We start from the raw sequence: 13,667 nt of genomic DNA, 5'->3' as shown, positions 1-13,667 counted from the left end.
ACATTGCATATTGGAGCCCAGCGATATATCTTCGACACTGCATCAGGAATTGTCAAAGCCGTATCGTAGGGATCATGCCGCCGTCAGCAACCACGCCATCAGCACCATAAATGCGCAAGAGCGAATCTTTCATTTTCTGTACTTTATACTAACATACGCAGTTTTCTTCCGAAACGCGTGCTCCTGTCTAATCTAGTACAATCAACCGGCAGTAGTATACTGATACTAACAGAAACATGGCTCAATGACGACATTTCAGATACGGAGGCACTGGCTGACTTGCCGAACTTTAACATTTTTCGCCACGACCGCAAAAATGCACGTGGCGGGGGCGTACTCATCGCCACTAAGAAAGAACTATCATGCTCTCTAATCATTACATCTTCACAACTGGAATCGCTATGGGTAATGTGTCGTGCCCCTCCCGAAGCAATAATACTTGGGGTATGCTACAGGCCCCCTCGAACTGATCCAGATTTCGCCCTCGAACTTGATGAAATATTATCCCAGCTTACTAAAAAACACCCCAATGCACACATCCTCCTTTATGGAGACTTCAACTTCCCTAGCATTAACTGGCTCAATCAGGCTTCACCAACTTCAGGAAACACCGAAGCAAGCGACTTTATCAACGTTTGTCTCAACTTTGGCCTCATCCAACAAGTAACAGAACCGACGCGCGTCACTTGTGAATCCTCAAACATTCTAGACCTTGTACTAACGAATAACCCCGAAAGCTTAAAATCTATCGCATATTTACGAGAAATAAGCGATCACAAAGTCATTCATACCACTTTTAACTTCGTCCCCAAAACACGTCCCGTCTTCCGCAAAACAATTCACTTGTACGATAAGACTAACTATGAAGCAATTAATAATGAATTACGAGATTTTCTGCCTGTTTTCCAATCCAATTTCGGTTCCCGTTCCCTCAATGACAACTGGCTAGTGATTAAAGACAAAATTACTGACCTGACTAATAAATTCATCCCCACGGCGAGCTTTCTTGCCAATAAAAATAAGCCATGGTTCTGTAAAAATTTAAAAAGACTCGAAAATAAGAAAAAGCGCCTTTTTCGTACTGCGAAATGTGATGGAACTCCGAGCGCATGGGACAAGTGCTATTCTGCGGAAGACGCTTATTACACTGCAATTCGGAAAGCGCGAGAAACATTTTATCATAACGACTTAGCTAAAATTCTAAAAACTAACCCTAGAAAATTTTGGGAAGTCATAAACCCGCAACAAACACATGACGTCACACTTACAAGCGATAAAGACGAAATTATGAGCGACGCTGTTTGTGCTGACACTTTTAACATCGCGTTTTCATCCGTGTTCACTGCAGAAGCCGACTTGCCTCTTCCTACGCCACCTACTGCGACACTGCCAATGATGGCCCCTGTTGAAATTTTTGTCGCTGGCATTTCATCCCTCATTGACAAATTAAAACTTTCATCATCGACTGGTGTCGACGACATTAACTCAAAACTGTTAAAGAATACTAAAGAAATTATTGCAGTGTATTTTTCTATGCTCTTTTCACTTTCACTTGAAACAGGAATCTTACCAGACGACTGGAAAGAGGGCAAGGTCATTCCAGTCCACAAATCAGGTAACAAACAATCCCCGCTAAATTACCGCCCCATTTCTCTAACAAGCGTCCCATGCAAAATTATCGAACACGTCAAATACTCTCACATTATGCACTTCCTTGACACTAACAATTTTTTTCATCCTTCCCAGCACGGATTCCGTAAATCTTTATCTTGTGAAACCCAACTTGCCATATTTCTTCATGATCTACACTCTAATCTCGACCTCAACCTTCAGACCGATGCAATCTTTCTCGACTTCGCTAAAGCATTCGATACAGTATCACACAAACGCCTTATACTAAAACTATCCCAGCTGAATTTGCACCCTAACGTTTTCGCATGGATCATAGCATTTCTCGACAAACGCTCCCAGTTTGTTTCAATTAAAAGTAGCCGCTCCAGCTCCCTCCCTGTAACATCCGGCGTCCCCCAAGGATCTGTACTCGCACCCCTCCTATTCCTCATATATATTAACGACCTGCCTGCACATGTATCCTCCCATATCCGTTTATTTGCCGACGACTGTGTCATCTATCGCACAATTACAAAGATTTCTGATCAAACTACACTCCAACATGACCTTAACCTTGTACAACAGTGGTGTGATCTTTGGTTAATGAAGCTTAATCCTACTAAATGCAAGCTCGTTTCCTTTCATCGCAAACTTAATCCCCTATCATTCTCATACCTAATCTCCCACTCCACTGTCGAACAAGTTCAAACATACAAATATCTAGGCGTCACCTTATCCCCTGACCTTTCATGGAACGCACACATCAGCAATATCATATCATCCGCGAACAGATCCCTCGGTTTTTTAATGCGTCATTTGCGTCACGCACCGTCAGACATAAAACTTCTCGCGTACAAATCACTCATCAGATCGAAACTAGAATATGCAGCACCCATCTGGAGCCCGCATCAAGCATACTTAAGAAACGAACTAGAATCTGTGCAAAATCGTGCCACTAGGTTCATCCATTCTTCATATTCATACGACATAAGCATATCATCCCTAAAACGTGAAACTGATCTTGCTAATCTTGCTGTGCGTCGCCGCATCGCCAGTCTTTGTTTGTTCCACAAATTATTTCACAGTCCGCTCAATCAAGCACCGTATATCATCCCACCGGCACGCATATCCCCCCGTACGTCCCATCCTTACTCAATCGCACGCGCACGTGCTCGCACCACTACTTTTGCAGCCTCATTTTTTCTTCGCACAGCAGTGGACTGGAATGGCCTTCCGCGGAACATTGCAGCCATCACGTGTTCATCATCTTTTGCGGACAACTTGACTACATTTGTTTCTCATGAAGATCACTCTCTGTAACCTTGATTTGCAAACCCACCCCTTATGTAATACCCCCTAACCGGGGTCTTTAAGGTAATAAAGTGATGAGTGATGTGATGAGTGATCAGAGAAGAAAACGATGGTGTCATTTGCATACAAAGTTATGCACGGTGTGTTATGGATGTTAACAATATCATTAATATAGAGAAGAAACAAAGTTGGGCCTAGGGTTGAGCCCTGAGGAACCTCGCCGTTTAAATCAAGAAGTTGATACTTAGAATCTTTTAGGCAAACGAACTGCTTAGGGGAGCTGAGAGGGTTCTTTAAAAAAGCATATTCTACACCTCTGAAGCCACACCAGGGTAATTTTCGGAGCAAAATATCGTGATTAATAGAGTTAAAAGAATTTCGGAAATCCAAAAACACTCCACTAGTGTAAGTACCCTTCTCAAAGTTCTCAATTAAGTGGTCTTTCGCGTGCAAGAGCGCTCGCTCATTAGACTTTTGTTTCGGAAACCCGAATTGTGCTAGTACTATTGCTTTGTTTTTGTCAAATGCTCAGCTATTCTTTTATTTAAAATGAGTTCAGGAATACTAGAAAAGAGAGGAAGGACTGAGATGGGTCTGAAATTATTGAGGTTATCTAACGCACGCCCCTTAAGCAGTGCCACTACTCTTGCAATTTTCATGAGCGCGGGAAATTCACCAGTCTGTAAGACGAAGTTGCAGATATGCGAAAGCGGGTGACATATTACTTCCGCTACACTCTTTATAAGCTTTGTACTTATTTCGTGCACTCCGCATGCGCGGTCTGTTATCTAGGCTGGGCTTGTTGGGCACAGGAAAATAGTGGGAATATCTGAACATCTATTGTATGCTTCACATCGGCCTACAGGAGCATCGCTACACCGCGCAGCAGAAACCTGGAAATGCGAGTTAAATTTGTTGGCTAGGCATTCCCCTGATAATGTTATCCCGTCAATAACTATTGACTGAGGACAGTTCACTTTGTTGCCCGTCATTAATTCTCGAAGTGTTCTCCAAAGCGGTCAACGATTGGTTGCAGCCGCATTAAACTTATTCTGATAGTACTCGCTTTTAGCCTTGTTCATTGGTTTAGCCTTGTTCAGGCTTGCAGGACGTGTGGATCTTTCGATTTAGTGAATGTTTCAAATAACGTTTTACGGAGTTCAATTTTTTTATATAGTTCGTAGGAGACCCAAGGCTTTCTAAGTTTTCAGTGCATTTTGCGTGTTTCTAGTAGAAACAAGTATCGTAAATTTCCTTAAAGAGTGCTAAAAACTGTAAGCCTCGTGAACATTTTGTTCCCTCTGTGTTACACTCCTATCGGTGTTAGTTACAAGCTCCTGGAACTTCGTGATGGTATTGTCACCTATTTTTCTACTTGCTCTAGCTTCTTTCCCATTCTGCGAAACACTACGATGGTTAGAGCACGGTATAATGCAAAAGATTGGTAAGTGGTAACTGCTGCCGCTAGATAATATGCCTGAGACCATTTCATCACATAAATGGTTCGTTATACACAAGTCTAACCGTGTACTTGTCTCGACATTAATTCTTGTTGGCGTCTCGATTAAATTCCGACAGCCATAAGAGTGAATAAAATCTAGTAAATCATATTTAGGAGAGTTTTCAAGAAAGAGGTCAATATTAAAGTCACCAATGAGTAACACTCGCACTTTCAACAACAAGTTGTGCGCCAGAGGCTTTTCATCAGTTTGCAAAAAGGATTCACACTACCTGCAGGTGGATGGTACAGGACAGCAAGGAGCAGGGCGTCACACTCAACCACAAGTGATTCGCAATCATCGTTAACCATACTGTACTCTTTTAACTCGTTGTACAGTAAGTCACTACGAAAATAGAAGGCAACGCCACCACCTCTTCGTTTACATCGCGAAATGGACACACAGCTGTAACCTTCAAGTTCGGGAATGAAATCATTAGAACTAAACCAGGTTTCTGTAAAGGCCAATACATTGAAAATATAGTGCAGAGAGTCAAGAAGCATGTTAACTTCGTCAAATTTGTTCCTGGGGCTTGTAGCATTCATGTGAAAAACTGAGAAGCATTGCTTGTTATGAACATAGCTGCCCACATCTACTCGGAACGTTGCTGCATTTGGCTAAGTAGTTCAGCCATTTTACATCAGTGCCACTGACATTGTCAGCTTCTATTCTATCTTGGTCAAGTCATCCTCTGAATGAATATCAATTGCGCGATCCCCATGACATTTCCTGACGAACAGCTTTCCTTCCTTTATCCCATTAGATTTGGCCGTCGTAGCTGTACGAAGGAGCTTGACTCTTCATAGGGACTTAGGCGAGCAGGATTTATTTGCAGTATTTACATTTTAAGCAAGATACATTTGCAGTCTAGCGTGACTCCCATATGGAGCCCGCAAGACTAACATACAGCAAACAGTTTACGAGCACACAGCTCACGAGTACATTTCGAGCATGACAACGAGCACTCAGCTCCCGACGACGAACACGCTCTAGCAGCCGGCAAACGCTGCTTATAAGCCCTTGGTTCCAAGCGAACGGAAACGTTCGTCCAGTCATCGTTCAACGTCACCGTTCGATGTCACCGAAGATGACCCGCCCTTTTGGAGGAAGCGTGCTCACATACTCGTGTGGCACACACACACACACAGGTGCAAAGGTCCGGAGCCGACGTCAGAGGGCTTCGTAGAAATCTGCTTTGTCACGGGTGGCGCGGCCGAGTACCACATTCCTGAGCTGACCGCGCGCCACGTGGCTGCCGCTCATCCGCAGTTCTCTGAAGTGCGCCCCGTCTGGTTGGATTGGAACACGTGCAGCGGGCTGAAAGCTGGCACGTTGCCAACCCGCACAGCCATTCCTAACAATCCATGTAAACATGTAATCCTTCTCAGTTCCCTTTGCTTTCATTAGCCAAAATAGTCTCTTGTTCATAGCTGTAAGGTGCTCGCGCAAACCCACAGTTGATTTCTTCTCCCTCAAGAAAGCTCTTTTATTGAGCCATCCTTCCTTAGTAGTTCGAGACTGAAACCTCACTAGTATCGGCTGGGTTTTTCCTTGTTTAGCTGGAAGTCTATGAAGAGCATCGAGTTCCCTTGTAGTGACAGGCTGGAGACCCAGTTCAGTAGCAAGGATGTTAATCTTGGTGAGCGAGTCCTCATTCTCAGTGAACCTTATGCCGTGTATTTCCATATTGTGTCGTAGTCCATAGTGCTGAAGTTGAATGAGGTCATTTCTGAGTTTTCTTTTTGTTTTTTCACAGTCCCCTGACGCTTCAATGGCGGCAACACTTTTCTCTAACGTGACAATTTTATTTTCCTGAGCTGTTATCTTATCCAGTAGCGTATCATACTTCTCGGAAACAAGTGTCACCAAGGACTCGATTCCATCCACAGTGGCCTTCAGATTGAGTAACAACTCTACATTTTTTTGTTACGTTTACTTCAAGCAGCTTTTGATCTATGGCAGCTAGCTCATTGAATACATCCGTGATAGTGCGTGCATCTGCTGAGCTGTCAGGATCCATCGTTGCTTTAGGTATGCAGGTTTCACAGCTCCATATTTTTTCCTTTTTCGAGTCACGGTTATTTCGTTTTCCCCCGAACAACTTCCTAAGTAATACCTGCAACCACAACTCACGCATAAAATGGAAGATGCATCGTCGGGAAATGATAGGCTACATGAAGCACACTGAGCAGTATCGGCTATTGCCGAAAATTTGCACACATCGAGCAAGGACACTCGCGGCAGCAGCAGCAGCAGGCGGCAATATCATGTAGCGGTGGAGGAGGCTCAAGTTGTGGTGTACACTGACCTGCGTTTACAGGAAGAATTCCCCGGTTAGGAATGTAGCCACTGGACTAGCGCCATGCTGCCGCTGCCGCAGAGTGCAAATGCAGTCGGTCTTCAGTTGACGTGGCTTCATATACTGGCTTCCGGGTACCCGCCGTGGTTGCTCAGAGGCTATGGTGTTGGGCTGCTCAGCACAAAGTCGCGGGATCGAATCCCGGCCACGGCGGCCGCATTTCGATGGGGGCGAAATGCGAAAACACCCGTGTACTTAGATTTAGGTGACCGTTAAAGAACTCCAGGTGGCCGAACTTTCCGGAGCCCTCTGCTGCGGCGTGCCTTATAATCGGAAAGTGGTTTTGGCACGTAAAACCCCATAAAACCCCACAGGCGATGCACTTCACAGCGGGTACGTACGACGCACCTGTAGATAGTGCCGCCCAACCGCAGGCACCGCAAAGGCAGTCATGGCACGTGGCAGTGATGCAGTTCAGCTTGCAGAACGCAAAAAAAAACTGTATGCCTGGCAGAGAAGCGTAGACGTAGGGACCTGCGTTTACAGAAAGAATTCCCCGGTTATGAATGTAGCCAGAAGTCCAGCGCCACGCCGCTGCTGCCGCAGAGTGCAAATGCCGTGTTCAACGAAAATATGCGCACTGGATACTTAAGAAGACGTATACATATCTCAAGGAACATCAGCTCTCAATGCCTGGTCACATTGCATTATGATCGTGATCGTATTCGCTCAACGCACGTGCTTTTTTTCGATGTTCAAGGTTTTTCCAGTGAATTCTTTGGCTTTAAACTCCTTTACTGGGACAGCAGCACTAGCATGCCAGGCGAACAGCCGGGCTAACAGAATATAACTAAAGCTTGTTTCTCTCTCCCCCCAGTGTGAGGACCATCGTCTTATTTGTCTGCTACTTTTGGCTGCCTGCTTCTACATCAAATAATTTCGTTCACTCAGTGCGGGGAGCTGCGCAAGAACACATCAGCTTGGGTGGTCTGTTAAATGACAAGGGTGCGGTGTATGGAATACTTTTTAGTTTGAAGGTACGAATCCAAAAATAAAAAAGTACTGATCAAAATATGTGAAATGTAACTACAAATATGTGATAGTGCTGTACTATCTTCTAATGCGCTAGCATTTTAAGGATAAACGATTTTAGGTGGTTATTTATGTTTGCATCTTTGTATCTATTCGTTTATGTATCTTTGCGCTTAGCCGTTTTCCCAGTACCAGGATCACAGGGTAGTACGTGGAGGAATGAGTCACGCATCGGGCTGCTGTGCGGACGGAACAGGATTTGATACCGACTATCTGAGCAACTTGGGTCACAGAGTATGTGGCAACCTGCACTTACGCGCCGCTTTTCAACGAAACTCTTTCACGTCGACGTGGGTCAATGCCGATGCGGGAGTGGGTAGGGATCGAAGAAAGTATTCGACCCGGACTTGGAGCACTGGGCATGTACCACTCTGTCAGTGCTGGTTTTCAATGAAGCGTTTTCAAGCCATGTTGGGTTCGTGTGTGTGTGCCGCTCTTTAATGAACGTCCTTGACGCCGAGTTCGAAAACTGGGTAATTGCAACTGGGAATGTGCTGCTCTATGATGACAAAAATGATCTTTTCAGTTCATTTGATGCGTAGCGGAATCACACCACCCGGTCAGTGAGGTATGAGCCAGTGAGCATGCGAATACCGAGGGAACCATCCTCAGCGTTTGCAGGGAACGCGCGCCCCACGCTTCTCGTCTCGGAAGCTGCGCGCGGACTTCTCAGCACTGCCACTAGATGACGCAGCGAACAATTATGTAAATGAAAAAAAGGAAAGGAAAAAAAAACAAACCACTAAGCAACCAAACTAAGTGTTGTAGCCTACCTCTTTAAATTTAACACAGCGAACAGATTGCAAAGCTCCCTTTAAACGCTAATGCATATTGGTTGGAATGTCTTGAACTTTGGATAAGGTGTGATTCACTGTATTTTCTTTCTCGCTGAGAACAAAATTTCTATGTAAGATGGAGAGCTTAAGTTCATCAAAGTTATGACCTGGTTGGTTTAAATGCTGGGCGACGCCTTTGGGTACCTCTCTAGCTGTGTCCGCGCAATGTTCGGTTAATGTGACGTTCATTCATTGCCCTGTTTCACTGGCACGTCGTTTCTTACAGAAGGGACATTCAAGCATATAAATCTCGTCCGAACTTGTACAAGCTAGTTTTCATTTCGTGTGTATAAATATGTGGTGCTTTTGATTTTAATGGCATTTTGAAAATGCTCGCAGGTGTTGCACCTGGGGCGAAAACAAGCTTTTATTGTGGGCCTGCTTTTTTTAAAATATTCGCCTATTATTGCTCAGTAGTTTCGAGACCGCATTCTTGTACTTTTCTACAGGCCAGATTACGATACTGCCGCCTTTGTCTGCTGGTTTTATTGCAATATCATTTCTTTCCGGTAGTTCTTTAAGGATTTGGTGCTGATCAGGGGATGCGTTTTTCTGTTTCCGGCCACGCCTTGCTGACTCTAGAAATTCCTTTGCGATTAGGTGTATGCATAAATCCAGATCTGGGCACGGTTCGGCTTCCGGTGTCCACGTCCCAGGTGATCTAAGAGAGTGTATATCCTGTATTCCTACGTCTGGCCTATCGTGAAAAAAACTTCTTGATGCGTATGCTTCTTGAAAGCTGTTCACATTCGTTCGTATTATTTTACTGCGTTCTTCGAGGGACGAAAGGCTAGACCACGTTTCAGGACATAAACTTCGTCGGGGTTTAGACTCTGTGATATGTCCACTACGTTGCTGTAATGCTCTGGATGCTCGCTTGTAGCAATATCGGTGGAGCTATGTTCTGTAAGGATTACGCTCGTTTTCTTCGGTGGATCTGCAGCTCTAATACCTTTGTGCTGGTACTCATCTGGTAATTCTTCTTCCCTAGTTTCGACGAATTGTTCTAGTTATCTTTTTTTGGGTTCAGATAAATGTATGCTGTTTAGAAGATTAGTAATTATCGTAAGTTGTTCCTTCCAGTGTTCTTAGGGGATATCAATTAAAGAGAGCGCTGCAGTTTCTAGGACAGCATTGCACTTCAATAAGAGCCTGGAGGGTAAAGAGCCGAGGGCACACATAGCCTTATTTCTGTGACCTTTTTGGATTTTCTTGTCTAAAGCAGCTAGTGCGAGTGTTTAGGCGAAATTTGTAATTTGTTTGTTTGGCGGCGAGTTCGCAGGATTGGGGAAAGGGTGAGATTCGTTGTTGCGTGTGCTATCAGTAGTGCGTTGTAGCTATTTCTGTTTGGTTCGGGCATACCTGCGGGGCGAAACATGCTCAAGTGGTGTCTTTTTACGCTTTATTTTCTTGTCAAGGCTAACACCGATGTCCGTCTGCGTATCTGCCAGCTCATTATTGTATGTAACTGTTTGTGTGAAGGCTTCGCGGGTGATTGTGGGCTTTCGTATGAGCGGATGTTGTTCAGATTGTGTTTGTTCCGCGTCCACCGTCTGTGTAATGTTTCTTGGGTTCTAGCTTTGGTGGAACGTGCGTGCGAGCTGGTGTTGCAGATTTCAGCCTTGTGTTTCTGTGTTCTAGCTAATTGCAACGAAGGCTTCACTGGTATTGTTGGTTGCGTCGTTTTAAATGAGTTCCTGATCCTCTACTTCATGTTGCTAGCAATTACCTTGACGCCATATTACTTGGGGTGTAGTACGTCCCAGGTGGGCCGATTGTGGGGGTCGTGGTGTGTTTCAGCGTGGTGAATAACGTCATCGTTTCAAGAAAAAAGACCAGCAGTGTGTCTAGCAAAAAAAGGAAGTAAGTCAGGGGAGATACATGAGACACAGGAGGGATGCCACGTTGATGAAGACAATTCGCAAAGCTCGCAGAGCGCACACATCACATCCACTGGGCACATGACTGATCCTAATTGATGGGTAAAAAACAAAATCCTCTCGTCTTTCCACTTCCAGAATGGAAGAAATAAAATTTTCTTAGATGAAATGAAGCAGCATTGCAAAGAAATGAAGCAGCTGCAAGCTCATAAGGAGGCACATAGAGCAGCGCGGCCCGAGGAAATATAAAAAGGGAAAGAGGAAAGCTGTAATGAGAGGTCGAGGTAGCACAAGGAGAAAATGACACTGCTCAGCCATACCCTTGACATTGCTGTAGATGACAAGCGCTAGGTGAAGAAGAACGTGAAAAAATAACCTGTTTTTACACATAAAAGGACAACGACTTTGATTATTCAATCACTTTTATATTTCAGAGTCTGTGGTGGGGGTTCCCAAGATAAAGGTTGCTGCAGACACAACAGTGCATTGACGAATTACGAGCTTTGTTTCTTAGAGTTGGGTGTTTGAATAATACTTGTGTTACGTGAATCCATAACGCAAAAATTCTTTCGCAGTTATTTTATTGTTCTCCAAACATTCGTGCTAGCACTTTGTCTCGTCTGAAATTCCAAGCCTACGTAGTGCTGCCTCTTCTTCAGGGTCTTCATGACATTCATGACATGGGTGGCTTCATTACCTGGCATGCCTTGGCGGCAGGGACCCATATTTATTTTTTTTATTTATTTCGTGTACCCTCAGGGTCAGGGGCATTAAAGAGGAGAGTGGTTATATCAAATACTGCAAAAAAATGAAGTTGATTGAGCGATGAGTTGGATCGCAGTCGCGAATACTGCGGCGTAGAATTTGGTCAGCGAGAGGAGTGATCCATCCGAATTGAAAGTTACGACAGGCTCCATGGGAGTCTGTGAGGATGAATTGAGAGTCGCTTGCGAGGCTGCGAGGTTGATCGCCACCTCCTCCGCTTGTGTTGAGCTGGGTGCTTTAAACGAGAGACCGTCCATTTGTCTTTCCTCATGTATGATTTCAGCCGTGTACAATCCCCCCTTGGAGTGGTTGGGGTCTACAATATCGACGTAGAAGACGTGCTTCTTAGAGCCATAGTGGCGGGCAGGGCATCCGCCCGCGCCTGGCGCCGGCCATTATGGTGCTCCTTGTTCATCTTAGTTGGAAGGGGTTGAATGTAGAGGGCGCGTCTCCACAGTTCGGGCGCTCGAACCCCTCCATCGTATAGTGGTCATCTTTATTATGTAACCGGTGTAAGAGGCGGCGACCAAACACGGTCTGGGCGAGACGCGTGTATTAGTTAACGAAATACGGCTCGCGAAGTTCCTGATAGGTGTTAACCCCCCCCCCCCCAACGCGAGATGATGCGCGTTGGAAGTGGAGATCGGAAGGTCGAGGGCCCTCTTGAACATTTTGCGAAGTACTACCCCCAAGCAATCTTCGTCATGTTTCCGTAAGCGTAGGTATGGGGTCGAGTGCAGTACTCCACTAGTTACGAAAGCATGTGCGCGCCGCACCGCATCCTTACTTCGCAACCCTCCTCGCTTGTTGGAAACGCGGCGAACCATCCGGCCCACCTCGTCGCCGACCTTTCGGAGTTTGGCAAGAGTTGTGACTGCCTTGCGGTGTTGATTAATGAAGAGACCGAGTATTCGAATCTGCTCCACTTCTCGGATGGGGCCGCTGGCGAGAGAACGCTGAACTGAGATTTGGCATTTCGGAGAAGGTCGAATATGCACAAATTGTGACTTGGACGGGTAGCATTGGAGGCCGCAGTACGTGGCATAGTGCCTTACTATGCTCGCCGCTTCTTGCAGGCATTCCTTCATCGCTCCTATGTTGCCCGTAGTGGCCCAGAACGGGATGTCGGCGGCGAACAGAGCATGCTGAACACCATCGACACCCGCCAGCTGTGCCGGGAGGTGTGTCATGGCAATGTTAAAGAGAAGCTGGGACAAGACAGCGCCTGGTGGTGTGCCCGGGTGTTCCCATCTCAAACGGGCCGTACTCGGTCTCTTGTAGGCGTATATAGGCCAATCGGTCCCTTAAGAAATGTTTGGTATAGTTGAATGTACGAGCGCCGCAGTTGGTCTCGCTAGGATACTTTAGTATGATGGCGCGCCTAACATTATCAAAGGCACCCTTGAGATCGAGCGGCAGGACTATCTTGTCGTTATGTGGGTGTTCTGTGGGTATATATATTTAGCATATATTAAGTATGTGCACTGGGCTCTCTGTTCGCCGCAGGGGGAGGAAAGAGACAATCACGTACGAATATTCTAGATTTAGGTCGAGATCAACCTCCTGCGCTGTGTAGCCTTTATTGACTAGGAGACAGGTTCTTGGTGAAAAGCGATATAGCCCGATATGTCAACCGCAGCCTCGGTTTCTTGCAGCGCAAGGGCTTTGGCGGGGTATTCGAGATTGCCAATGAACGGCATTAAGTAAGCGCATTTCGTCCGGTCTTTGAAACCCCTACAATGTCACTGTGCAACAGCGAGAGCTTGCAGTCTTTGCGGGGGGCGCCGCCCTCTAGGGGGTTTGGGAAGGGACACAGCCATGTTGAATTGAAGGGAGATCGCCTTGGAGAGCCGGACACACACACACACACACACACACACACACACACACACACACACACACACACACACACACACACACACACACACACACACACACACACACACGCACACGCACACGCACACACGCACACGCACACACACACACACACACACACAAAACAACTCGCAAAACTCAAAGAACCGCTAATGGCCTCCAATTGGGCATAAATGCTTTCGCATTTGCAACTCGTACGAAGTCCTTAGGTGACCTCACATTTTTAGGAATTTGTGTTTCTCAGGATCTTTCTTTCGCAATTGGAGCTTTCTTTCTCAGCAACCCGTAGGTTTTTTGCTTGTGGTGTGGTGCTTAACGCGGGTAAATGACAATTTTCGCTTTCCCTTTCAGATATTATTGCAATATTTTAAGCTGAACTTTAGGCGACGATTCTCGCACCATGCAAGCTTCCACAAATGGATTCACTACTATGATGATCACCGATTGTCTTTACATCTGTTACGTGTTACGTCTCTATTAAAAGCGTTCATGCCATTAG

The sequence above is a fragment of the Dermacentor albipictus genome, chromosome 5 (genome assembly GCF_038994185.2).
Source record: "Dermacentor albipictus isolate Rhodes 1998 colony chromosome 5, USDA_Dalb.pri_finalv2, whole genome shotgun sequence".
NCBI lineage: Eukaryota > Metazoa > Arthropoda > Arachnida > Ixodida > Ixodidae > Dermacentor > Dermacentor albipictus.
The sequence above is the reverse complement of the archived record's forward strand: the minus strand, read 5'-3'. Positions refer to the sequence as shown.